Below are 693 nucleotides of genomic sequence, written 5' to 3'. Positions count from 1 at the left end.
ATATAATATTGTATATACATGCATATATAAATAGTATAAATAATTCATATTGAATTATTTAAAGCATTAAAGAGCCGTTATAGGCTTTCAACGTTATAGGCTTTTCAACCGTTATAAGTTTTAATATTCTTATTTGTTATATATTTATTTACTTATAATATGAATATTTCATTAAAATGATAAAATTTAATGATTGTATTGACTGTATGAAAACGAACGATTAATAAGTTTTTTAACATTTTTATTTGGAATATACAAATAAGTTGCTGGAATTGTATAATTATGTTACTTATATATTGTCGACTGTTTATTATTTAATTTACTATTATATCATATTCTGAGAGATAAAAGAACGATTTTAAGGTCCAATAGTTTCTTTAAACAGTATGATTATTCAACTCTGAATTTAGAATACGTCTATACTTTTCACTGCTCCTACTGCAATTAACTATAACAAAGAAACTCGTTTCACTGAAAAAAGAGACGTCACGCAGCATCCGTGAGCACCATAACAATTTACTGGTTACGTGTTATGAATAAATTTCCCAACTAACATGAGACAACATTGGCAAAAAAAAACTACTTTTATACATTAGTGTTACAGAATATTTTAGATTTTATATATATTATATAATATTAAATATAATTTATAAATATATTAATATTTTTATTTAATACTTAATATTAATACAA

General features: G+C 22.4%; 1 protein-coding gene across 1 annotated transcript in view; it reads left to right on the top strand.

Moving 5' to 3' along the window:
* LOC108684909 overlaps positions 1–693 on the top strand; it is an 8,331-nt gene that overhangs the window by 6,504 nt on the left and 1,134 nt on the right. The window lies entirely within an intron of this gene.

Source organism: Atta colombica, unplaced genomic scaffold, assembly GCF_001594045.1.
Source record: "Atta colombica isolate Treedump-2 unplaced genomic scaffold, Acol1.0 scaffold141, whole genome shotgun sequence".
NCBI classification, from domain to species: domain Eukaryota; kingdom Metazoa; phylum Arthropoda; class Insecta; order Hymenoptera; family Formicidae; genus Atta; species Atta colombica.
Note: the sequence above shows the minus strand (reverse complement) of the source record. Positions and strands in the feature narration are given on the sequence as shown.